Below are 26476 nucleotides of genomic sequence, written 5' to 3' on the forward strand. Positions count from 1 at the left end.
TTCCTCTTCTGGCCTGAAAAAGCTTTCTGATTTTAAGGGTTCATGTGATAAGATCAGGCCCACATGGATAATGTCTCTTTCTTAAGGTCAACTGTGCATATATCATAGTGTAATCAGAGGAGTTATAGCTCTTTCATTGACAGGTTCCCAGGATTACAGTGGGACATCTTTGGGGGTCAATTTAGAAATTCTTTCTATCACAGCTAATAAACCAATACTGGAAATAAAATGGAATACTAACAATATCAAAGTAGTCCAAAAGAAGTCAGAAATTGGGAAAAAGGAACAAAGAACAGATGACACAGAGAAAAAAATAAGATATCAGACTTTAATCCAACAATGCCTATAATTACATTAAATACAAATGGTTTAAACTCTCCAATTAAAAGGCAGAGATTGACAGATTGCATTTAAAAAGCAAACAGCACTTCAAGTGTTAAGGTACAGATTTGTTAAAAGGTAAATGAATATGAATGCTAATCATAAGAAACATGGAATGGCTATACTAATATCAAAAAGTAGGTTTCAAGATAAAGAATATTACCAGAAATAAAGAAGAACATTTCATAATGATAAAGGGATCAATTCACTAAGAAGGCATAATGATCTTAAATGTGTAATACCATAGCTAAGCCTCAAAACAGAGGAAGCAAAAACTTATTTAAGAAGGGTTTAAATTACTCATCAAGTGTTTGTTAAATAAATAAACGATCCACTGGTTCATGGGAAACAGACACTTTTATGAAGATTTAAAATGCAAGTGAAAGGGGATAAACAATCTCATATTCTAGAAGAGAAAAACAAAAGAAGTTCTGCAAATATAAATGTAATAGTCTAAACAACATTTTGCTAAATTTAGAAGATTAATGGTATTATGAAATCTTATACTTCTCTACAGCTGATTCCTTTTCTTACTCTTTTCATCCACTGGTGTCATCTAACACAGCAGTCCCCTCACTATTACCTGGTGGCTACCCTGTCACTGTCTGTAGGTCTCTCAACTGGCTCTCCCCTGCTTACGACCACAGTATGGCCGCCATGCCTGAACTGCTGTGGAAGACTTCCCCAAAGTGAGTATGTGGAAATCAGAGAAAGGAGGTACCAAAAACAATTTTCATCTGATTTCCAAACATCAGGAGACAGAACTGTTGGGTTTTGTTAGGGTTGTTTTTTGTTTGTTTGTTTTTGTTTTTTTAACTCACACTGGCTAATCCTCAAAATGTAATACCTAAAAATTATGGAACAGGCCATCATTCCCTGCAGAGAAGCAAGGATTGACTTTTGGTTATTTGCTAGTTTAAGAAGCAGTTAGCCAAAACTGTTAAACCATTTTAGATTTCTGCTACTTTGTTGAAATTTGATTTGAGCTGACAGCTAACAAATCACATTAGAGACATTTTACTCTATTGCCTATATATATCATGTTGTCCATTGTAACTTAAAATTTATTAAGTTAAGAATGTAAAAGTCACATGGAGATGCACAAGTGAATCTTATGTAGGATTACCTTGAAGCAGTATTCAGCTCCAGCCATTCTGCAGAGCTGGCATTTCCAAACCATCAACCCAGCATGACACACATACACACCATCTGGCTTTGAGTTCTTAGCAGGCTGGTTGCTCTTATTATTTTGTATCATCATGTGTAGAAATGAAGTGGTCAAATGTACCATATCTCTCCAAGAAATATAAATAGAAATCTATCAGAATGAAAAAAATAAAATCCCAGGATATTTTTGAGTCATTCTAGCATTTGCTCCTCTAGAATGTTCTCTACTGTTTAATTCGCTCTGCATCTTCTCTCCGCCCCCTCAATTCTCCCTGTCAGAAATCACAACTTGTTTACTGAGTCATTTTAGGTTTAGGTTCATTTCCACAAGTGTGGAAATGTACCAAAATTCCATTCATATCTTTATCTTTTTTAGACGAGTGGTTTTTATTAAATTAATTTAACATTATTTTCCTTTTTTCTCTGGAATGCACTAAACTATTACAATTCTGTTTGTACTAGAGGGCAAATTCATTAGATTTCTAACATTTATTCCCAAACATATATGATATAGTTTATCCAGAATGGGTTTTATTTCATTTCACTAGGTCATCTTCGATATCCTCATTTATATGTAATTGTACCAAAGCTATAGTCTATATATCAAGTTATGTCATTACTTCAGTTGCTAATTTTTATATTTCAGCCTAATTGGCCAAACTCAGGCAAGAACCAAGGATGCCCCAAAATAAGAGAAGCAGCACCTTAAGTAAGAAATGGAATCACTATTTGTATGAATTTTTAAAGACAGTACAGCTGTCTTGACCTTTGGGAGTAAGATTTCCAGTAACTTGTATCTATCATGAACTGCGTTTTGATTATATTGTACTTTCGTAAGATTAACGCAAAGAGTACCACAGTGTTTGTTTTGAAGATTTTGCTTATTTTAAAGTTAATTTTAGACACGGCAGACAGAGGAAACAAGAAGGCAGAACTCTGAGGGGTGGCAATGAAATTGGAGTGACGTGGATCATGGAATGAAGGAAAACTGTGGAGAGAACAGATGGGAAGAAGGCAGTAAGATTTATAGGTGTCATAAGGGAAGGCCTAGAGGAGTCTTCTATATGAGGACAGAGCATGAATTAAAGGGGAGATGATACAGAAGAAATGAAAAATCTATCTAAACTCTTTTGTAATTAGTGTACAATATTATGTATAGTAAATGTACATGTAATCTAGGAAAGAATAGTAGAATAGAAAGAAAGAGAGAGAGAGAGAGAGAGAGGAAGGGAGGAAGGAAGAAAAGAAAAGATAAGAAAAGAGACTCATGCCCATGTAACATACATGGATGTCTTGTATCTGTGTAATTTCTCCTATGCAGAAGGGTGAATAACACATTTGGAAAAATGGTGTGAGTTGGAGGTCTTCCTGTATCTCACACAGTCATATATCATGTGGTACTGTATAGCATAAACAGTTATTTTATTTTCAGTTCCTAAAAATTTCAATGCAGTTCTTGTCTAAAAGCAATCCATGGCAATCCGTGTGTTCAATGAAGAGTGAATTTGACTGAAGGAGTTAAACATCATGTTGAAAGAATACAAGAGCTACAAAATAGCAATACCATAACACGCAATCTTCTAAGGGACTCCCCCTCCATTCCACAAATGCCTTACTTTTTAATAGTGCACAACTCCTTCTTATTATCAAGATCAAGAGTGAATCCCAAACGTATTTCGACACCAAGGGGCAGTGACTCAGTATGAAATGAGATGAGTGAATTCTGCAAGGATTCTTTTGCATTTGCTTCCAGTGCCTTCCTTGCCGGAGACATCTGAACATCTGGGGCAATTCTACAGTATAGAGTCCATCAGTTACATGGAAGCCGTGATCAGTTACATGTTTGAATGTTACTCTGTAGAGAAATAAATGCATTTAAAAGTACCACAAGTTCTCTCTGCCTCCTTCATCCACTGAGACTATACCCATCAGATGTACTGCCTGGTGAATTTTCCGTTACTACCCTTGGAGAGAGTTAGCCTGAACAAGACAATATGGTTCTCTCACTCTAATGACTGTAACTTTATTTTTCTAAATCCGCCATTTAAGTGATGTGCTTTAAGCCCAAGCATTTTCAAGGAATCTTCACCACAAACATTTCTGAGGAGATGGACTCATTGCATCATCAAGCCCGTGGTTTTCAGAATGTGATTTAGAGTCCTTGCCCATGTACACAGACATTTACCTCAGACTGCTCTATCTCATTACTGAAAATCGATGAAGTCAGCCATAAGTCACCACTGGCTAGCAATCCATTCAGATAGACAGAAAGAAAAATAAGCTTTTCAGTCAGAAATAATGCACTTAGATAAGCAGCTTTGGAAAGGAAAGCTTTTCCACAAAATTCGTTACAATATCACAGAATCATTTTCAATATCTAAGCAAGGAGAAGAAAACATTTGGATGTGCTTCACAAAGTGATGGGTGCAATCATGTCATGTTCCAGCACCATCCTGATAACAGCACTGCAGGGATCCTTCCAGAGATTCCATTCTAATCTGCAAATACGACAGAAAATTTCCCTCGGGTGTTTTCACGGTGCTACACTGACATTAGAAGTTCCTCAAAATTTTATAGGCTTAAAGAGTTTTTTCAACTATTAATATTAGCATGAATCCTTTCAAATACTGAATTAAGCACACCATTGATTTATTTAACAAATATTTATTGATTACTACATACAAAACACTTAGTAAACTACTAACGCAGACTAGTAAATGATTGTAACAGTGGTGAACAGTTATTTAAAGAAAAAAATGTTGTAACTTTAATAACACAAACCTGTTCTGAAGTGCATTAAATTTTCTAACACTGTAAAATCTATTTTATCTGACTAAATTTTTACTTGTGGTAACAATTTACTGCAGCAGAAGATGATTTAAGTGCCAAACATAATCATTAGTTAAAGAGTTAGGTAAATCTGAAACCTAAATTAAAAAGGACCTGAATTAAGACCAAATCAGATCTTAAGTGATAAGTTGACATAGACTCATAACCCATGCACAATCTATACATAACAAACTAAACTATATGTATTAAGAGCATATACATCTGCAGGTAAAGTTGTATTAATAAAGTCGATTAGAAAAACATGGCCCCTGTCCATAGACATTTCCATTTTAATATTTATGAATCTATTGATTTTGGTCTAACATTGAGTCTACATAAAGACTATGTCTGCATAATTATAGATAAATACTTGGCAGGGAACTGAATGGTTAAAATACTTATGAAAGCAGTTCCCTGTTTCTAGATGCTGCCTTCTGCCTTCAGAAACAGGGTCTTCCACACAAAGCTTCTGGATGGGCTCTGAAAGGTCTCACTCCCTAACAGATAATATTTTCTATTTTTAACTCAAACTGGCCATTGTTCTACCACATTAATTTGTTTAATATGTCATTTTGAAGTTTACTGGTGCAGAGCCGAAAAGGTAAGAGATGAACCATTCTTTTCATTTCTATTCTCCACTAGTTCATCAATGACTCCATAATATTTTACCTCTAGATTAAGAGTATTTAGAAAATCCCAGGGTTCTTATAGTTTGAGAAAGTATGAAGCTAGTGCTGGAAGAGTCCTACCACCAATCAACTCAAGTGCCAATGTAAAATCTCAGAAAAAATGAAAGCTCCCTAAGACATTTTATGATTACATTAATGATACAGAAAAGTCTGATAATGTCAATTGTGGAAGATGATGTGGAACAATGCTAGAGGGAGTATATTTTGGTTCAATCACTTTGGAAAATAATGGCATTATCTAGTAAAGTTGAGGATGCATATACCCATGAATGGTCTTACATATGTCTCCTGGTACCTAGAGTATACAACATGGAATGAGACTGGAGTTTTAGGTATGTGCTTCTGCCCTTTAGACGAGTATGAAATTTTAAAAAGTTAGAAGTGGTACTGTTATTTATTACATTAGGAAACTAAGAAATACATTACAGTTCTCAATTACTTAGGTAACAAAGTAAATACGACCATTACTTTCTTCACAAAGTTATCACCTTATGTTTCTATTGAGAAACAACCTATTCTTATAGCTTTAAAATAGTTGACCCTTGAACAACGTGGGTTTGAACTGCCCAAGTCCATTTATACACGGATTTTTTTCAGTAGTTAATACTACATACTACATGATCTGCGGTTGGGTGAATCCACAGATGAGGAACCTTGGATACAAAGGGCTGACTATAAAGTTATACATGGGTGCTTCTACTGCATGGGGGTCAGCGCCCCTAACGCCTACCTTATTCAAGGGTCAACTGTAACTTGATGGACATAATTTTGAGTCATAACTAAATTTTAACACGATTTTCTTGTACTTCAAAAACTGGTGACATTTAGAACACTGGATGTGTAAGTTTATGCTAGGTTTTAGATTTTTCATTGACTTTTTTTCAGTAGGGTAAGTTTAATATAAAGAATGATTAGGCTATCATAGGAGAGTAAGTATTAGATGTAAACAGAACGCTAGAGGGTGCCCCAGGGCTCAGGGAGAGTAACCAAGGAAAGAAGAACTTGGAAGAAGCCCCCTCCCCATGGATGGGCTTCAGACCTCACTAGAGAAGGTGTGTTTGCAGCCAGTCGGATGGTGGAGAAATTCTCCACCAAGAAGCAGCCTTCCCAGGTAAAGGGGGCCTCTGCTGATGGGCAGGTGCACAAGAGTTGAGTTACCACTGTGGGCAGGAGACCTGGTGCAGGTGGTGCTCTTGTTGGAAGAGCTGCAGGGACTGCACGTTCCCTGCCTGTGGCTGGGGCAGAACGATACTAAATGTCCTTCTACCCACACAGCTGACCACTGGGGCAGCAGCTGGAAGCAGTAAGTGAAGCCCCATCCTCCTGCAATGTTCCTTCAGTGCCCTTTACTGAGAAAGCTCAACTTTATCCTCAATGTGAAGGAGAAATGCTTAAAAAGTTATGGAAGAGCAGGTATTATAGGGTGAATTTGGAGCCGAGAGACAATAGATATCTCATTTAATTCACCATGACTTCCCTGATATTTAATAGCGTTGCTGACGATATTCTAGTTATTCTAATGAAATGCTAAGAATGAGGGAAGGACATTTGCTTTTAATTATTCAGATAGACAGTCTGACCTATCTCTTGACTTTGGGTCATTTAATTATTTTATGCCACCTTCTATCGATAGTACATCAGGAAAACCGATGGAGATATTATTGTAACATTTTAAATATGATGCAACATTCAAAGTGGTCAAATTTGCTACTAATTTGTGGTACTTGTGTTTGCCAGAGAAGGCTGAAGTGAAAGACCAGAGCTAAAATTTGCATGCATATCGAAAATTAACCAATCTCTATCATACCTTTCCTATTCATATCTGAATTGTTTATAATGGCAAAAAAAATCAAACAACTCAAATGTGCACAGACTCAACCATGGATAAACAGAGGTATTAAAAAAAATACAGCAGTGAAAATAAATTACCTAGAGTTGCATATATCAACACAGGTGATTGCACAAGCATAACACTGAACAATAAAAGCAAATCTTAGAAGACTGAAAAAGTACCACACTATTTAGATAAAGCTCTAAAAGAAATGAAAAAAAAAAAACAACCCCACAATATTAGACCAGGGACACACATGTTGTAAAACTATAAGGAAAAGCAAGACAAGAATAACAATAAAATGCTACCTAGAGCAAGTTAGAGTCTCCCTCTCCCTGCCCAATATGCATTTCAGGTCACCTTTTATTTTTATTTTTTGCCACTTGATTCAAGTGTAATGAAATCATCATTAGTGTTGCTGTTTTATAAATGCCTGACCTTCTTGTAGGCACATGGTGGCAGGGTTGGGTTTTAGTTCAATGTTGTATTCCTAGAGACTGGCACAACATCTGGGGTGTAGTATTAACACACATTTACTAATTACAGAATTAACAACAGTGGCAAAGACAGCTGAGTGGAGAGAGAGGGGACCTGACTTGGGGCCGGTAGAAGGATGGCCGGGAAATGCTGGGGGCCCCGTAAAGAAGGAGATCACACAGCTATATTTCAACTGAGCTGCACTGTTTTATTACAGGTGCCCCCCGCTCTCCGAAAGTAGAGTGTTTGTATGAACCTCTCATAAGCTGAAAAGGGTAAAGCAGAGAAGCAATTACCTTAGGACACATCTTGCTAACAGATGTACAAAATAAACTGACATAAAGCACAGATGCTCACAGACACAGTTCAAAGCTATGGTGGCTTGACGCTGTGATACTGAATGTATTTCCAGGGGAAGAAGCTTGGCAATGCCATTCTCACTGCCCAGGAGCATCTATAATAACTCACTGTAAAGCAAATGCTGAATGCTCTTTCCACTTTTCTTTTTTTTTTTTTTTTTTCCATAAAAGTGAAAGTCCTCTATGGATTTCTTTCAGTTAGGGAAAACAGGTACTTTCATAAAAGCCAAGTGGTGTACAGTGAGCTCTGGAAAATCGGGGGGTACCTGCATGTGCTTCCAGTCGTGCTCAGTGCCCCAGTCACAGGGCACGCAAATGGACCTAATGGGTATGAGCGTCGTCCGGGCAAAGCCACAGGTGCTAAGGCAGTGAGGGTGTCCGGAGCTGAATAACTAAAGAGCTAGATCACAGGGTTTAGAGTGGTTAGAGAAAAACAGGGGACGAATCACAGGTCCGGTAGGAGTGAACAAGTTGAATGATGGGAGACTGTGATCCAAGAATGAGCTAGAGGTCAAGCTGTTCTCAATGACCAGGAGACCCAGGGATGGCCGTGGCAAGAAGATCCTGGGTGGTTATGGTAAGAGTCAGGGGCGTTGAGGAGAAAAAAATATGTGAGGAGTGAATTTCATGTACTGATGTGATTGTAAATGTCTGGGACAAAGAGAAATTAAAAAAGAAATTGGAACCAAAATGCGCAGAAGCATAGGTTCTAAAAAAATATCAGAGATAATTTAGAAACCTATCAATTAAGTATATCAATATAAAATATATGTTTATAAAACAGTGACTAGCAACTGAGTGCCTTGCAGCAATAGAAATACAAGCAATGGCATTTTTCCTTTCAGTTACATTAAAGTAATACATCTTCTTTTGACTTTGTCACATTTCTGTTCTCATAAACATACAAAGTATGTGTTTAAAAAGCTAATAAATAGTAAAAACTAATAAATAGTAAAAAAAAAAAAGCTAATAAATAGTAAAAGCTAATAAACAGTAAAAACCCATCAGTAGCCAAGGCTGTACACGGACAGAACAAAAGAAAATAATGAATATACCCCATAAAGGGGTAAAGGTAGTCTCATCACTTTTATTGTGGATGGGATAATGAAGGAAAATCCAAAATCTTCTGCAGTTCCAACAGGTATTAATAAAAATACACAGTTCTTCTTCTAAAAACAGTATTCATCTGGAAACTTCTCCCGACAGATTCTAATTCAATACCACCATTAAGAAATCAAAATAAATTTAAAAGTATAAAATCAAGGAGAAACAGCCTAAGAGTTCTAAAAACTCAGAAAACAGAAAATGCATATTTTATGTTGCTTCATAAGGTACATTAACTTTGGAAGCTAGCAATAATCTCCTCACCAGAATAACAAATAAATGAAAATAATCTGTTGTTGGTTAGAAATCAGAAAGTATACTAAATTTTATATCAGGAAGCATACTAAAATTTATACCAAACTTTAAAGATAGCTGGGAAAAACAACTTTATGAAAAACTGTCTTGTCCAGGGTATAGCATACTAAATTTAGTATATAAAAAAAAACCTGTTTATAAATTTTTAAGTGATTCCAAATAAGATTTTTCTGGAAGTAGTTTTTAAAAATCAGAACCATTAACAATAACTTTATTTGAAATAATTACCACAGGGCTTTAGAAAAATCAAATGCTTACTTATGCTTTCTACGAGTTAAGATGTGAACAGTGCGGCCTTCAACCACTTGCTAGTGAGAAAGCCCTAGCTGTGGACCATGCTGGAGTTGATCCTAAGAAAGTGCCTTAATAGCGTCTCCAAATAACTAGTAGTGATATTTTAATGGCAACTTCGGTAGGTAAAGAAGGAAGAGGAGAGAGGGAAGGAGGAAGGGAAAAAAGAGAGAGGAAGATATGTTAAATGATCTTTGGGAGAAAAGCTTTATGTAATGTTGTTTTAGTCCATCTGGGCTCTAAAATAGAATTATCATACACTGGGTGGCTTACAAACTATGAAATTTATTTCTTACAGTTCTGGGAGCTGGGAAGTCCAAGATCAAGGTGCTGGCAGGTTTGGTGTCTGGTGAAGACCTGCCTTCTGGTTCATAGATGGCTGTCTTTTTTAATTTTTCAGGATCATTTTTTTAAAAAAATATGTATGTATGTATGTATGTATGTATTTATTTATTTATTAAACATCTTTATTGGAGTATAATTGCTTTACAATGGTGTGTTAGTTTCTGCTTTATAACAAAGTGAATCAGCTATACATATATATATATCCCCATATCTCTTCACTCTTGCGTCTCCCTCCCACCCTCCCTGTCCCACCCCTCTAGGTGGCCACAAAGCACTGAGCTGATCTCCCTGTGCTATGTGGCTGCTTCCCAGTAGCTATCTATTTTACATTTGGTTTTGCTGCGTCCTTACACGGCAGAAGGGTCAAGAGACCTCTGTGGGGTTTCTTTTATAAGGGCACTAATCTCATTCACTAGGGCTCCATTATCATGATCTAATCACCCCAAAGATTCTACCTCTTAATACCATCACCTTGAGGGTTATGATTTCAACATATGAATTTCGGGGGAGGGAGACACAAAAATTTAGTCCATAGAAAACGTAAAGTTGTAGTATGCTCACACATTCTGAAGGAAAAAATATATATACGCTTCATTCTTAATATTACATGGATGTTCAACTTACAGTCAATAACTCTCTTGATCAGAATGCAGCAGCTGAAGGTTGATGTTTCAAACTGGTAAATTCTAGAAGAAATCACGTAGAAATATGGTGGGCAAATAACAGTTAATCTAGCCATCTTTTCTACTGTGACTGACATCAGATGCTAGAACTGAATTGAAAATCGTATCTACAGGTGTTCATCAAATTATGTCAAATTTATAGATTGACCACGAGGAAGCTTATGTATAGTGTATATAACATCTGCTTTGGCTATTTAAAAAAAAATCCATTACTGATTTTGAGCCCAGGACAGAATATACTTTTGTGACAACAAAATATTATGAATGAAATCTCCCCAAATGCAGAATCAGAAAAATCTTTCTTTTTAGTGGCCTTCTTTTCCTTCGTTATGCTGTGATTGTGCTAATCACACCAAGCAGTACACTGAACAGGGTTTACAGGTAGGGACGAAGGCCCCTGCCCAAGACTCTTTATCTAGGTAGAAGCCTCAAATCCCAAACACTGGAGGAAGAAGGGATAAGCCACTTAGATAACTAAGTCCAAAGTGTTCATGAGCTACTGCAAACACATAACTGTTTTCCCCTTTATCTTAAGTGAAGGCTCCACAGTTTTGCAAAGCCTACCTTCCTCTGGGAGTATAGGAAGCGTAGTGCTTCAGTGCTATTCTCTTCCATCCACAGTATATGCATCTATTATGATCAGGACCAGCTGCCTGTGAGCTTTTAGATTAGTGGTTGTTACTCATGCGCAGAAGTGGATTTTACTCCACTTAACTCATAACTCAAGTATCCCTCTAGAGATGGATACATCTTGAGAGGGCAGCAAATTATGAAAATTATTCCATACTTTTGAATTGCTTTGTCTTCAAAAATCTTTGATTTAAAGATATATGTGGCAAAGTTTATGACAATGTTTGATATTTAAATTGAGCACATATGGGCAAAAATCTAAGTTGCTCTGGTAGCCAGAATGCTCCCAGACATGAGCTTAGAAATGTGTTACTAAGTGATGAAGAGAAAGTACTATGAAAATTCTTTCTTTGGAACACTCTCCAGAAGCTCCACATAGGAGTGACATTGGCAATGTTTTTCTTTAGGTCTCTCAATTCCCTCTTTGTTGTAAAACTCTTAATAGGATATTATGATTTAGTTACTATTAACACTACCAAATCATAAGGCAATAAATGATAGGTCTTGGGGTTATGCCACTAAATTAATTCCTTTGTTTAATTCATTTTTATTTTGTATGTTATTGTAGTAAGAACACTTAACATGAGATCTACCCTCTTACCAATCCTAAGTGTACCACACAGTATTATTAATTACAGGCACAATGTTGTAAAAAAGGTCTCTAGAACTCATTCACCTTCCATAACTGAAACTTCATACCCGTTGATTAGCAACTCCTCATTTCCCTCTCTGCCCACCGCCTAGCAACCACCATTCTACTCTCGTCTATGAATTTGATTATTTTAGATACCTTGTATAAGTGGAATCATGCAGTATTTGTCCTTCTGTGACTGGCTTATTTCGCTTAGCATAAGGTGTCAAGCTACTAAACTAAGGTCTTTCAATTGAATAAATATAGTCAACATGTGAAAAGGCTCTCTACAGACACATAATGACAAAAGCATGTTTACACAAACCATTTTCTGGAAGGTGTCTTTTATAGAGAAAAATTGGCCCCTGTCTTAAGTCCAATCAACAGGTCTGTCTTACCTTAATGTTGAAAGCATATTGTAAATAATGTATACATCTATTTTAGTAATATTATAATCTCTGTGGACCCAAATCCCTTTGGTGTTTTTCCAAATCACGTAGTAAATATAGAGATTGAGATGACTATTTCTACTTGAACATTATCATGAAACACTCTGCACAGGGCTGCATGTAACCAGCTCCAGTGATGCCCAAATCATCTTTGTGCCTAGATCAATCTCTGAGAGGAAAATTCTTTAAATTTTTCATGTCATGAGGACAACATTTAGAAAAACTGTGTGTGTGTGTGTGTGTGTGTGTGTGTGTGTGTGTGTGTGTGGTAGTCACCACAATTGAACAGGTTGTAAAGGCTATACATGAAATATACCCCAATCAAATTTTGCACCCAAAATCATGATACACTGCATTTTTCCAAAAGCGTGTTATAGTAATATAATGATCATCTATATGGTAGTCTACAACATGTAATGTGCTTTTATATAGTTGTTATGCAAGTTGGCCTTTCCCCCTTTCCCACTGGATATTCCTTCTCAGTCTCTTTGCTAGTTCCTCCCAAACTTCTCAACCTCTAAACTCTGAGTACCCCAGGGCTCAGATATTGCACTTGCTTCTCTTTTCCAGCCACATTCACTACATTGGAGATCTGATCCGGTCTCCTGACTTTGAATACCATCTCTGTGATAAGGACTCCTATCCACATTGACATCTCTAGCCCAGACCTCTCCCTTGAAGTCCAACTATCTATTCAACATCCTCACTTGAATGTTTCAAATAGGCATCTCAGACTTCACAGGTTCAACCTCAAACTCCTTGTGTTCCGCAACAAATATGCTTCTCCCACAGCCATCCTCACATCCATGGATGGCAACTTTGACTTCATAGTAACGCAGCCCCCGAGCTCTGCTCATGCAATTCATTAGCAAATCCTGATGGCTCTATTGTAAAAAATCATCTCCAGAGTCTGACACTTTGTACCACTTCTAGTGCTACCTCCACGGTCCGTGTCACCACCAACTCTCCCCTAGATTGTTGGAAAAGCTCCCATCTGACCACCTTGCTTTGCTGCCTTTCTCCACTCTATTCTACTCAGCAGCCAGAATGAGGTTGTGAAAAGTCAGATCCTGTCACTCTGCTCAAAGTCCTTCAAAAGCTTCCTATCTCATGTGCAGTAAAAGCCAAAGTCCTCAATAGCATGTTCCACAAGGCTCTTCCCTGTCTCCTGCCACTGGCCCCATCCCTCACCCTGCTCCAGCCCCACTGCTCTCCTCTCTGGAGCCTCTAAACTTGCTGTTTCCTTGAACTACTTACTCACTGTCTTCATTCAAACATTAGCTTGTAGTGAGGCCTTCCCTGTAACTCTCTGTAAAATGTCCACCCCTCCTCCCCAGTGATGCTCCCTAGCTCTCTTCTCTGCCTTTTCTTTTTCTTTACAAGAAACACTTTTTATATCCTCCCTTTTCTCTCACTAGAATCTGATATCCTTGAAGGTTGGGATTTGTTGTATATGTTATTCCCTGGCGCTCAATAAATACTTGCCAAATGAATGAATGAATAATCAAATTTCAACTCTTTTTGACTTCCTGCTTAGAATACAATGGCCTGGCCTGCTCAAAATCATTCAACCAGTGTGTTTTGCAGGCTGACTGTGAACCCAGGTCTTTTGATGGAAAGCTCATCCTCTTTCTACCAATGCTTGCTAATTAACTTGTAATACCACATTCTTACCATCTCAGGGGGTGGGCCTGGTTTTCTGATTACTCACTTTTAACCCCAGATATCTACCAGTGCGTGTCTCAACAGAACATAAAAAATGTTCACTAAAAGTACAGAGAAGGATTTTACCCAGAGAAGATGGTAACCACTTCCTGTCTATATTGTGAGCCCATCAAGGACAAAGATTATATTTTATTCATTCTCAAATCACCAGTGCTTGGTTCAGTGCTTGGAACAAGGCTGGAGCTAAATGTATGCTCAATCAAGAAAGAGAACCATATTAAGCTAACCCTAACCAGGATCATCAAAAATGTTGACAGTACAGCTGACAGGTGTCATGGCATTCTGCCCCTTGCTCATTCAGGGAGCAGCCAGGACACCTGATGGGAACTCTGCTACTTTACAAATCTACAGTTGCAATAAATGAGGAAGGCCAAAGCCTTGCTCTTCAGCAAAAATTATATCCTTGGTCAATAACAGTGTGGTCAACCACAGGTACTTACTTTGTGCCAAGACCTTTGCCTGGTGCTTAACAATCTTATTTAACTACCACAAGAGTCCTTTAAGATAGGTATTGTATCACCATTTTACAAACTATAACTATATAACTATGAGAGGTAGAGTGAATTCCTCAAGCTTGTATATATTCCGCTATCATTCAGTCTTGGAATTAGCCCTCTTGACTTCTACACAATGTTTTATGTCCTCACACAAAAGCTTCTTTTAAAATATGAAAGATAATAGACATTATATTTGCCTTGCCTCCCAAGATATAAAAGAAAGCAAATATTCTGGTTCTGAAACTTACAGCTTTCTGTTACATTTCTCCACATTCTGTTACATTTACTTAATTCTTATTTCTACACTGTAATAGAAATGGGGAGTTCTAAACGGGTACAATCTTTCAGGGATGTAATTTGAACAGATGAATCAAAAGTCTTTAAAATACTTTTATAAATGCATCTTACTGGGTCACAAAAACTTACAGACAAGAATGTTTATTTCACTGGAGTTTATACTATTAACAATCTGGAAATTGTTAAACTGACCAAAATGACGTATTTAAAGCTTGAAGGAATGGTGGAATGTTTATATATCCTTGAAACATCATGTCTTTGAACAACAGTTAACAACTTGTGAAAATACTCATATAATCAAGTGTGAAAAACAAGTAACAAAAAGTAACCACAGATGACTATAGTTAATGATATTGTATTGCTTATTTGAAAGTTGCTAAGAGAAGGATCTCAGAAGTTCTCATCACACACAAAGTAACCATAACCGCAACAGCAACGACTAGTATAACTGAATGCTGACTGTGTGCCAGGCACTGAGCTAGGCTCTCTACTAACCCATCTCATTTAATCCTCACAATAACCCTGGGAGCCAGGGACTCCAATAATCTCGATATTACAGATGAGGGAATACAGGCCCAGAAAAATATTTGATATAGAGCATGATCTCAAGTTTTTGTAAAACATACAAAGAAACAGAGACCTAAAAATACAGGTTTTAGTCAGGATATTTGAAGCAATCGATGGACATGATACTATAAGGGTATATAGCATGCCAGGATGCTATGTTCTAGTGATGGAGTACCAGTAAGCTGACATCCATTGAAAATCTTATCACAGTTTAACTGACTTTTTCAAGTGGAAAAATACACACTTACAAGCTGACATTTTATTCAAATTATAACTCACTATGTCTAATTGGTAATAAAATAAAAAGAGTGCTGGCCTCATATTTGCTTGTATTCTCTTTCTTTCCCTGCTATCACTTTCACCTCGGTGCATTTTCTTTCCCACATATTTTAAAGTGGAATCAGAGAAGTTTTTCCATTCATATTTCTCAGAACTTGTTGAAAACTTGTAATGAAAACAGCAAGCTAAAGCATAAACTAATTATGTCAAAGGTTCTCACAGTATTTCCCCTTAGGAATTACCTAGCATTGTTTGAAACTAGTTATACTGTTTTTCGGGAGAAAAAAACAAGCATTAAATTTACTATCCCTATAAGAGTTTTGAAAACAGATATGTTTTGATAGCTCGGCTTGAAGATGTACTTTCTATGAACTTTCCTGCTATTCAGGGCTATGAAGTAGATGAAACAATTACCTTGGGGAAAAAAATCTTAAAAGGGCATTTTAAATTGTGGTTACCTGTATAGCCTGGGCTACTTTCTGGAAAGGAACTGTAGATTTGTTAATATATGTGGAAATACACAGGGCAGAACCTGGTTCTTTGACTTACCTCTTTCAAAGCTCTGATATTTATGTGTTCACCATCCCAAACCACTATCATTTTATCACAAGCAGAAGACTAGCTCACATCTATGTTTTGCAAATGCTTTTACATCAACCTGGTATGCATTTTAATTTCAGTCTACCTAGTCCACTATTACTCATCCTTCAAGACCCGCTCCTCTCTCCTTGACAAAGCACAGCTGGAGGAATGACATACACCTCGGTGCTGAGATTTTATATTGTATATTGGTCTATCCTTGAATTTATGTCACTGTATTTAGGTATTCATTTCTGTCTGGCTGCCCTAGAAGACTGAGCTTTTCCTGAAGAGGAGCAGAATGTTCTATTCATCTTTAGATTCTTAGGTCCAGTTCACCTCCTCGAGTACTCAGCTGCTCTTAGGAAAGTTCTTTTTACACTCTGAACTTCAGTTTCCTCTTCTGTAAAATGGTCATAAGAATATATAACACACAGAGGTACTGTGAAGATTTAATGAGATCTTGCAGGTGGAAGCGCCTGCAACCTAGGCTCTCAATGACTGCTGACTTGAATTGCTGCAACACACATCAAAATAGTAAGTCAGAATGGAGCAAAATGCCTAAGACCTAGATCCTCACTACATGATTATCAGATGAATAAATATAGTAAACAGAAACCAAAGGGTGCAGACCAGTGGTTCTCTGAGTTACAAGAACTTCAAATATATGATGAAAGCTATGGCCTTTCTCCCCCTGTGCACACATAATCAATTTTGTGTGGAATTTCAGGGACTCTCCAAACCTCCTGAAGTTCAGTCATGGTCCCTCAAGTATATAGGCATCAGAACAAGGCCCTACCACAGACAATCCTGTACACAGACTAGATTACCTTGCTCCAGATGAATCCAGCTTCCTTCTCTGACTGCTATAGTGTCAGTTCATCCTAAACTGCACAAGGCTCTGGCCACCCTCCAGGCCCAGTAGAACACCTATGGAATCACTCTCAACCGTCAAGTGTCCTCTCCTCGGATATGGATAGAGGGAAACCAAAATGTGAAGATCCTGCTTTGCTGGATTGTTTTCTGGGATTTAACATTATATCTGAAAAAAGAACTAGACTGAACATTTCAAGGCTTTAGGTTCTTCTCCTTCATCGTAAAGGCAAACATTTACAGAGTCAGGGTGAACTTTTGTCTTAAGTAGGGCTGGGTTTTGGTCAGAGAGCTCCTGGGCAAACAAAATAAGATGCTAATTCTCTCAAGTCTCCACTAAGCTTAATGCATATATATCTCTCTAGTCAAAATACAGCTTAATGCATATATCTCTCCATCCAAACCTCATAATGTTTATTTACATGTTCTGGTATCAACTGTAAATATTTTGTTTGTTTGTGTTTTTTTTGCGGTACGCGGGCCTCTCACTGTTGTGGCCTCTCCCGTTGCGGAGCGCAGGCTCCGGACGCGCAGGCTCAGCGGCCATGGCTCACGGGCCCAGCCGCTCCGCGGCATGTGGGATCTTCCCGGACCGGGGCACGAACCCGTGTCCCCTGCATCGGCAGGTGGACTCTCAACCACTGCGCCACCAGGGAAGCCCTCAACTGTAAATATTTTAACTCCTATACAGTTCTCTGCCTCTGGAGATCTGAGGGACAATTTCAGGAGAGCAACTGGTAACACTGACTACAGTGTTATAGGGTTGCCAGGAATTTTCCTGGAGATGATCTTTACTCAGCGGATTATTTCCCCACACATTATTTCTCTAGAGATCCCTTGCGTACACTTTAATAGAACTCTCTTAGACCTGGAATCAGGTGCCGCTTCTTCCCTGTTTTAAAAACACCTGTAACACGGCACTCATCAAATCACACAGTAATTACCTGTTGATGTTTCTGTTTCACCTTCTATATTGTGAGAGCCCATGAGCAAAGATGATGTCTTATTCATCTTTGCATCCCCAGGGCCTAACACAGCGCCTATTTATAAAAGCAACTGTGGAGGGAGAACACAAACATGAAAGGCATGTTTCTTTCCTTCAAGAAGTTCAGAGTGGGGGGGGATCAAACCAGAGAAACACGATGCAACACAACATTAGAGTCGAGACTGGTGGGGAAGGATGAGATGAAGTCTCACTAGAGTGTCCTACCTGCGTTGAGTTCTGGAGAATGAGTAGGAGGCCAGAAGGAGGGTGGCGGATGAGGAGCGGGCTGGGCCTGTTCTGGGCAGAGGCAGCAGCACTTCTGAAGGGCGAGAAGAGTGACGGAAGGGGCCGCGAGCAGCTCTGGAGAACTAACATCAAGAGAGGAGACGCGAGAAGCAGGGGGTGCTCCAGTAGGACCAAGTCTAGAAATCCATGGTGAGCAGTTCAGCCTTTATGTCAGAGGAGAAGTAGAAGCCCTGTACGGTTCTAAACAGAGGAGCAGCACGTTTGGGAGAGCTCAGCCTGAGAGCAGATAGCAGCTTGGAGCGTGAGAATATTGAAGGCAGAGGAGCCAATCACGAGGCTGCTTAGGAAGGCCAGGTGTGAGGGGATGTGGGAACAGAAAAACAGTAGTGGATATAGAGAAGAAGATCGAGACTGCAGACTGTTAAGGATATTAAAGAGGAAGACTAGCCAGGATGTTGTCACTGGACATGGGAGGAGAAAGGAGAAAGAAGAGTCAATAACCACCTCCCAGCTTCAGGCCCACTGTAAAGGGTGTCACTCACCAAAATGCAGAGCATGTTACAAAGTATCCATTTTTGACATTAATTTTAAGGTGTCATTGGGGCACTAAACGGAGAAATCTAACAAGTAGCTGGACAGAGGTGTTTGTGGCATAGGATATTTCAAGACAGCCTTCGAAAATATCAGAATGCTGATTTATCGATGAAACCACAGAGGTGAATGAGTTCCACTAGAATGAGAGTTCACAATGAGAAAAAGAGTCTGAAGCTGGCCGTGTGTAATCCCAACATTTGCAGGACAAAGAGAGCCTGGAAAATGGCCTGATGAAGAGTGTCAGAGAGGGAAGAGAAAGACCAGGAGAGAGTGATGAACGTCAAGGCAGCCACGACAGAAGAGTTCCATGGAGAAGGAGTATTTCAAGAACCTCAAATATTGAAAAGAAGCTGGAGAAGTACAAATGTTTCCACTGAACCTGACAATGAGGAGGCTTTGTGTCTTCATGAGAAGAGCAACTTCAACAGACGTCAGGAGCCAGTGTGAGAGGTCATTTGGAGCTGAGACACTGAAGTCAGTGAATAAGAAATATTCTTTCCCAAAGCATGTCTGGGGAAGGGAAGAAAAACAGAAGAGTAATTAGAGGGAATTCCAAGAGACTTCTGAAACTCTGAAGCAGTATGCTCTCACTGACTCATGCATGACTGATTAAATTTTGAAGATTTTTTTTATTTAATGGGAAATCCGCTTGATGGTAAATCCAACAAGTTTATCACTTAGTCACCTGGATAATATTTTGATCATTAATCGTAAAATTTTTAATCTCTGGCGATTGGTGAAGTAAGTCAAAGATGTAGAAAGGTAGGTCCAGGATATAATTTATTTGTTTAGAATGGGTCTTTGCTTCAAGTCAATGAATTTGGTTCAGATACTTAAAATACACATCGGTTTCTTCATTCAACTATGCAATTACACAAGACAGTAAGTCAGTCTTCTCCTCAATATTCTCTGTCATTCTTCCCACACCCATCTGCTGCTTTTAAGATTTCCAGAGATTCCATCTGGACAAGACATACTGCATCTCACCTACATTAAACCACCAACCAAAAAATCCCCCACTTCCTCCTCAAGGCACAAGGGCACTTCCTCTCTTCAGCTTCAAAATAGTTTCTCCATAACATTTTGCTTAAGGTTGTGAGTCTAAAGGAAGATTTTGCTTCTCTACAAACTAGAAGCAGCTCTCTAACTGAAAGGAGGGCACATAACTAGGAATAAAGCTAATAAAAGTTGTGCGAGACCACCACATAGAAAACCACAAAACTTTAATAAGATAAGGTTAAAGGAGCCCTAAAGAAATGGAGGAATATACTATGTTCCTGGAAGGTACAACATTGCAAAATGTGAATTCTCCCTAAATGGATAACATTCAATGTTATTTCAACTAATAACCTAATTTTTGTGTGTAAAAAATGGCAAGCTGATTCTAAAATTAAATGGAAATGCAAAAGGCCAAGAGGAATAAAAACAACCTTGAAGAGTAAAGTTGGAGGACTTACACTACCAGCTATCAAGATTTAATTTATAGTTACTGTAATTATAAGTGTGGGGCATTGGTGCAAGAATAGATAGACCAATGGAACAGAAGAGAATCCAGACACAGACAGGCACACACACAGTCGCCTGATCTATAACAAAGCTGCCACTCTGCCATTCTGTGGGCAAAAGGACAGATTGTGCATCTGAGAGAAAATGATCTTTGACTCCTGCTTCTCACCAGACACAAACATCGCTGCCAGACGGATGATAAAAGTGAAAGGTGAAATGACAAAACTTCTGGAAATATAGCACAGTGGAATATCTTCCTGATCTCGGGTTATGTAACCATTTCTTAAAAGGGCAAAAGAAAGCATGTACAGTCATGGAACAGATTAATAAATTGAGCTTCATTGAAAGTAAGAACTTCAATTGATTGAAAGGCACCATGAAGAGTGAAGACAAGATATCCTGAAAGAAAATATATTTGTAATATATATATATATATACTTCTGAAATAGGACTCATATATATGTATCTATTAATATACATACATATACATCTATCCATATATTAATATATATGTATATATACATATATACATTATATATATACATATATATGTATACTGTATATATATGTATATATATATTAATATATGTATTTTAAAAGCCTCCTACAAATCAGAAAAGAAAGACTACCCAAATTCTTTTAAATGGCAAAGGACTTTAACAGGCAGTGCATAAAAGAGGCTATTCGAATGGCCAATAAGCAAATAAAAAATTTTAACATTATTAGTGATTAGAGAAATATAAATTAAAACACAATGAAGTATTAATGTATAACCCCCAGAGAGCTAAATTAAAATGATAAAATAAAATAAATTTTAAAAAAATTGGCACCATAAATTGTTGGTGAAGATAGAGAATAACTGGAACTTTTAAACATTGCTGGCAGGAATGTAAAATTTTAAAGCCACTCTGGAAAACCGTTTGGCAGTATCTACTAAACTAAACATAGGTGTAGTCTATATTAACCTAGCAATTCTACTCCTAGGCAGACATCCACGTGCAACAAACATGTACACCAGCATGTTCATAGATGCATTATTCTTAATAGCTTAAAACTGAAATTAACCCAAAAGTGCATCAGCGATAGAAAGGAAAGTAAATTTTAAAATACGCAAAGTAGAATCCTACACGGCAATGAAAAAGGAGAAATCACCGCTACATGCAAACACATGGATGAACCACACAGACACAATACTGAGCAAAAGAGCCTGGACCAAAAAACCCAGCACAAATGCATGATTCCATTTCTATAGAAACCAAGAACAGGCAGCACTAGTCTACAGTGATAGAGGCCATAAGAGTGGTTACCTTTGAGGGGGTGATGACAGGGAGGGGCCAAGGGTGGCTTCCGGGGTGCTGGTGTTTGATATCTTGATCTGGGTGGTGGTTACACAGATATGTTCCCTTTGTAAACGTTTTTTGAGCTACTCATGTAAGATCTGCGCACTTCTCAGTATATCTGTTGTGCTTTGAAAATAAATAAATAAACAAATAAATTAAAATAAACAAGTGAGTGAGTGAGTGAATAAATTTATAAATAAATGGGACACGGTAAGGAGGTATGGTCAAGTGTATGAAATCATGGCATTCCACACTAATACACCTATAGTCCAGGGGTTTAAAAGGCATTTCTAACAGTAAATATCTCAGAAAGTTAAATACCTGCGTGTATACCACATATATATGTCTTTTTGAAACTGGCAAAGGCAAGTGTTAATATCCTCACGTACAGTTAAAAGTGTAATTTTATACACCAGAGCCAGGTTCTGGGTCCCATCCAGCTGAAGGTGTTAAGTGAGAATTCTCTGAGCTGCAAACTACCCTTTTGTTTTGTATTCCTAGAAATAGAGGTTAGATCAGGGAAAAGGAAAAGCAAGGAGTTCTATTTCGCTTGTTGCGCTATCATATAGACACCACGAATGACCATCAGGGTCAGAAGATGTCTTCCCTTTCGAGTCTTTTCACTTGGTTTTAGGTTTCTCGAGATACTGTCTTAAATTAAGTAAATTTTTCTTAAATGTTATGTAGAAGGTAGGAAATCCCACAGAAAACTCTTACCTTCCATTTTCAGTAGAGTAAATCTGGAATGTTCCTAAACTAGGTTTGACTCTCGAGCCTCCAGCTCACTTTACAATAATCTCGCACAGTAAACACAGTAGGAGAAAGCTGCCATGGAGTCACCTCTGACCACATAGGATATGATCTTCCCTGTACTCTGATAATACTTTCCACTTAACTGTCAATTGACAGATGTAATTCAGCATGAAAGCTTTTGTGCAGCCATTCTGACAAGTCGAAACATTTATGCAAAACATGTAACTCCAGTTAAAACAACAATAATTCAAGCACATAAATTTTCCGAGGGAAGTTTTCTGTAAAACCATGCTGTCCATCACCTGTTTAACCAGACCATGAATTTAATGAAAGTGTTTGTTCTTCGTTTCCCTCTTTTAGAAGAAACACAACCGACCAAACACAAAGAACCACAGGAACCAAAACACATGAAAGATGTTAAGTTAGAAGTGTTTCCAGGGCTTCCCTGGTGGCGCAGTGGTTGAGAGTCCTCCTGCCGATGCAGGGGACACGGGTTCGTGCCCCGGTCCGGGAGGATCCCACATGCCGCGGAGCAACTAAGCCTGTGCACCACAACTACTGAACCTGTGCTGTAGAGCCCGTGTGCCACAACTCCTAGAGCCCCTGCTCCGCAACAAGAGAAGCCACAGCAATGAGAAGCCCGCACACCACAACGAAGAGTAGCCCCTGCTCTCCACAACTAGACAAAGCCCGCACACAGCAACAAAGACCCAACGCAGCCAAAAATAAATAAATAAAATAAATAAATTTTTTTAAAAGATTCATTTCAATATAAAGATGCCTACACATTGTAGAGATGTGTCATGAGTAAATAACCTACATGGACAATTTATTTAGATGGAGCAAAGTGATAACATCTATAACATTGCCATAGACGCAAATATCTACCATCTAGATTATGGGAACTAACTATACAAAATTCTAGTGATATTGTGAGTGAACTGAGATATTTTCAAACTAGAAGTGAAAATGTGGGTCCTTTGAGCCCTTCCCAGACCAGGGCTCAAACCTGTGTCCCCTGCATTGGCAGGTGGAGTCTTAAACACTGTGCCACCAGGGAAGTCCCTGAAATGAATCTTTGACTTTATTTGTTCATCAATAAAAAATTGCTTTTTCCCCCCCCTCAAGAAAAAAGCTTAACTGAATGTACAAATTTTATTGTAAAGGAAGGCACTCCTAGAAGTGATATAAAGTTTTCACTTGCCTGTAGATGCTATGAAAATCGTTATGTTTGATACAACTTATAAAAATTTTATTGTAAATGAAGGCTTTCCTAGGACAGTGGTATAAAATTTTCACTTGTCTACAGATACTATGAAAATTGTTATATTTAACTTTTTAAATACAGAAATGCCTGAATGAAAGGCAGTGAAAGGATTTGGGGAGAAGAAGCAGCAATCAAAGGAAGCCACCCTGAATCTAAGCCAGGGTCAAAAATCACTAAACTGGAAGAAGTTTGAGAATTGGGAGAACAGAATAAGTGCTTTCCTAATTGAGAGATATCCAAGTGTCTACTGGTAGAAAATAGCATATTTACTTATTTATTCAATAAATATTTTGAGCCCCCCTAATTGTGCTGCTAGACACCATTTTATGGGATGAGGTTTTGGAGATGATCAGGACATAGTCCCTGACCTCACTGAATGCAGGGTGAATTGGAAGAGACAGACAAGAAACAATAATACGTATATTCATTTTCTAGTACCCAAAACCGAATGGCTTAAACAGCAAAAATATATTGTCTCACAGTTCTGAAGGCTAGAAGTCTGAGGTCAAGGTGTCAGCAGATTGGTTCCTTCTTAGGGCTGTGAGATGAAAAGTGTACCATGCCTCTCCCCAGCTTATGGTGGTTTCCTGGTAATCTTTGGCGTTCCTTGGTTGTAGAAGCATCATCCCAATCTCTGCCTTCCTCCTCACATGGCGCTCTACCGGTGTGTGTCTGTGCCAAACTTTCCCTTTTTATAAGGCTGCCAGTCATGTTGGATTAACGGCCCACCCTATGCCATTATGATCTCATCTTAACTAATTACATCTGCCATGACCCTATTTCTAAATAAGGTTTCATTCTTAGGTACTGGAGGTTAGTATTTCAACAAGAATTTTGGGGGAACATAATTCAATCCATCACAGTACAGAAAGAGAGGCATTCAACTTCACTGTACTCATTCACCAGACTTTGGGAATCCTTGTAGAAAAGCTACCGTTTCCTTAATGGCCTCCTTTCCTGTCACCTGTTTCCAAAAGTCAGTCCCCTGTTCCTACCATCTGCCCCATTTTGAGGCTAGCTGCCTGCAGGACTAAAATCTCAGGAATGGCAGCTACTGCCACGGAGTGTGCCCAAGAGCTGGAAAGCTGTGTGAAGGTCCTCGTCTTCTACTTTACTTCCAAAGCAAAGCCCTATGTCTGAACCCAGGCTACTGAAGTTTCAAAAAACAAATCAGAGAACTCAGTAACACGTTACCCTACAGAAAATGATCCATTTCACTTGTGTTGCCAATTCAAGGATAGAATTGTGCCTATGGACACAGTTTTTTTTCTGGAGTTGTGGAAAGAATAATGACATTGTTCGACACTCTTTTCTCAGTAAAACTTACACTTCATAGTGTTTATAGTCAACCTGAGGAATCATTCAAAATCCCCTGCATTGGCAGGCGGATTCTTAACCACTGCACCACCAGGGAAGCCCCCCTCTGTGTTGATTTTAAATGCACACTGCAGCAACACTCTCCAAAAGTACAGATTCACTGGTAACGGCCTAAGTCATATTTGAATGCTAGATACTTGTGCCTAAAGTGTACACAAATCTTCAGGACTCTGGGATATTATAAAAAAATAAAGTGGCGACAAACCTCTTAGATAGCCTCATCCACCAGAGGGCAGAGAGCAAGAGCAAGAAGAAGTACAATCCTGCAGCCTGTGGAACAAAAACCACATTCGCAGAAAGACAGACAATATGAAAAGGCAGAGGGCTATGTACCAGATGAAGGAACAAGATAAAACCCAAGAAAAACAACTAAATGAAGTGGAGATAGGCAACCTTCCAGAAAAAGAATTCAGAATAATGATAGTGAAGATGATCCAGGACCTCGGAAAAAAAATGAAGGCAAAGATTGAGAAGATGTAAGAAATGTTTAACAAAAACCTAGAAGAATTAAACAATAAACAAACAGAAATGAACAATACAATAATTGAAATGAAAACTACACTAGAAGGAATCAATAGCAGAATAACTGAGGCAGAAGAACGGATAAGTGACCTGGAAGACAGAATGGTGGAATTCAAGAAAATATTTGAAGAGATTATAGTTGAAAACTTCCCTAACATGGGAAAGGAAATAGCCACCCAAGTCCAGGAAGCACAGAGAGTCCCATACAGGATAAACCCAAGGAGAAACATGCCGAGACACATAGTAATCAAATAGGCAAAAATTAAAGACAAAGGAAAATTATTGAAAGCAGCAAGGGAAAAATGACAAATAACATACAAGGGAACTCCCATAAGGTTAACAGCTGATTTCTCAGCAGAAATTCTACAAGCCAGAAGGGAGTGACATGATATACTCAAAGTAATGGAAAGGAAGAACCTACAACCAAGAGTACTCTACCTGGCAAGGATCTCATTAGGATTTGATGGAGAAATCAAAAGCTTTACAGACAAGCAACAGCTAAGAGAATTCAGCACCACCAAACCAGCTCTACAACAAATGCTAAAGGAACTTCTCTAAGTGGGAAACACAAGGGAAGAAAAGGACCTACAAAAGCAAACCCAAAACAATTAAGAAAATGGTCATAGGAACATACATATCAATAATTACCTTAAATATGAATGGATTAAACGCTGCAACCAAAAGACACAGGCTTGCTGAATAGATACAAAAACAAGACCCATCTATATGCTGTCTACAAGAGACCCACTGCAGACCTAGGGACACATACAGACTGAAAGTGAAGGGATGGAAAAAAATGTTCCATGCGAATGGAAATCAAAAGAAAGCTGGAGTAGCAATACTCCTATCAGATAAAATAGACTTTAAAATAAAGAATGTTACAAGAGA

The 26476-nt window shown here is 38.3% G+C and overlaps 1 protein-coding gene and 1 long non-coding RNA gene across 2 annotated transcripts in view; both read right to left on the reverse strand.

Annotated features, from left to right (window-relative positions):
• Nucleotides 1-26476, reverse strand: part of AIG1 (androgen induced 1) — a 233637-nt gene that overhangs the window by 174946 nt on the left and 32215 nt on the right.
• On the reverse strand, nucleotides 125-18383 carry LOC114486944 (uncharacterized). Its single transcript, XR_003681414.1, has 4 exons — nucleotides 18209-18383; nucleotides 10413-10474; nucleotides 1508-1699; nucleotides 125-236 (listed from the first exon to the last, which is right to left on the reverse strand). It is a non-coding gene; the product is annotated as an uncharacterized lncRNA (long non-coding RNA).

This window comes from Physeter macrocephalus, chromosome 10, assembly GCF_002837175.3.
Source record: "Physeter macrocephalus isolate SW-GA chromosome 10, ASM283717v5, whole genome shotgun sequence".
Lineage (NCBI taxonomy): Eukaryota > Metazoa > Chordata > Mammalia > Artiodactyla > Physeteridae > Physeter > Physeter macrocephalus.